The sequence below is a fragment of the Bactrocera latifrons genome, unplaced genomic scaffold, assembly GCF_001853355.1.
Source record: "Bactrocera latifrons isolate USDA-ARS-PBARC rearing strain unplaced genomic scaffold, ASM185335v1 scaffold_249, whole genome shotgun sequence".
NCBI classification, from domain to species: Eukaryota; Metazoa; Arthropoda; class Insecta; order Diptera; family Tephritidae; genus Bactrocera; species Bactrocera latifrons.
The window spans coordinates 43,647-44,974 of record NW_017536063.1 but is presented as its reverse complement, the minus strand read 5'-3'; the positions used below and the strand labels follow the sequence as shown (position 1 = coordinate 44,974).

General features: G+C 31.2%; 1 protein-coding gene across 4 annotated transcripts in view; it reads left to right on the top strand.

Annotated features, from left to right (window-relative positions):
• The window catches only part of LOC108969328 (glycogenin-1), a 29,030-nt gene that overhangs the window by 12,136 nt on the left and 15,566 nt on the right, over positions 1-1,328 (top strand). Inside the window, exon 1 of one of the 4 annotated variants that reach the window (XM_018933968.1) lies at positions 199-690. The exons of the other annotated variants lie outside the window; for them this stretch is intronic. The gene's annotated coding sequence lies outside the window, so the exon portion shown is untranslated. Of the gene's footprint in view, positions 1-198; positions 691-1,328 lie in introns of those variants that run through there. 4 annotated transcript variants of the gene reach the window in all.

Below are 1,328 nucleotides of genomic sequence, written 5' to 3'. Positions count from 1 at the left end.
ATATCTATATGTATGTATATAATTAAAAAAAATAAAAAATAAAAATAAACACGGTAAGTTAGCTAAGTTTTCCCACTAAGTTTTCAAAGTAAATTATCTCATTTTTATTTTAGGCCATTGTGATAATCATTTGCGCGAACTCACAAAATCAGACACATTAACTACGAACACACACACACCACTACACACCCACACATAAGCATATACGAAAAATATATAACAAGCCCACACACCTTTCMCAAAAATTGAAAATTCCCCAGAAATAGCAAAATGCCGCAATCGCCTAGAAAATATGCAAAATACACCCACACACATACTTACAAGAAAGTCACATATACAMGAGTACATAAATGCAAAGCATCGTCAAGCCATTTAAGCGCTACAAAAGATGAAAGTGGAARGCACATAGATATATATTGTCACAAAGCGCAGTTTTCGGCGCTGTTGCGCAAAGCGGAGTTGCGATTGTCACCAACACCACTGCACACGCATCCACTGAGCTGCCTGCCGTAGCAGTAGCGCTGAGTAAAGCCAAGCTAAGCAAGACTATTTGCATTTGATTGATTGATTGATTGGCGCATTCGCTGACACACACCCACATACACCACTCCACTCATACATATGTACATGTAGTGGCAGTGATTGATGCTAGCGGATTGTGAATTGAATGCATTTTGTAAACATACAAAGGTAGATCGATGTCTTATTTCTCATTTATATTTATTTTTTTTGAATAACTTTCCAATTATTATTATTATTTTTTAACTAGTTTAATAACTTAACTTTCTCCATTAATATTTAATATTTTTGCTGTTGGCCTTTTATGTATTTAATACTAAATAATTTTGTTTACAATTAATTTTATAGTCTCAACTAACTTATAACTGTTAGTGAAACTTAATTAACGAACTTAATTGACTCAATTATAATAGAAACAGACACTAATCGCCGCTCAACCAACTTACATATGTGTGTATGTATGTTTTGATGTTGTTGAAGTTGCCGATGCAGCCATGATATTAAATAATATTATTGTTATTAAACGATTCTGTAAATATCGAAATTGAAAGTAAATAAATTTTCACATTTTTTATTAATTTAATAAATTAAGGTTTGTTTTAATTTGGCTAATTGTTAGAGTGTAGTTTTATATTATATATATATATACCTGTCTCTTATACACATCTGGAGGTTTCGAAACTAAAATTTTTCAGTTTGGAGGAAAAATAGCGTTTTTTTTTTAATATTTACGAACTTTTAAAATATTTTTTGTAGTATTTGCCCTTTCGGTTCCGAAACCTCTAATATATTTTGCATCATCCAACATT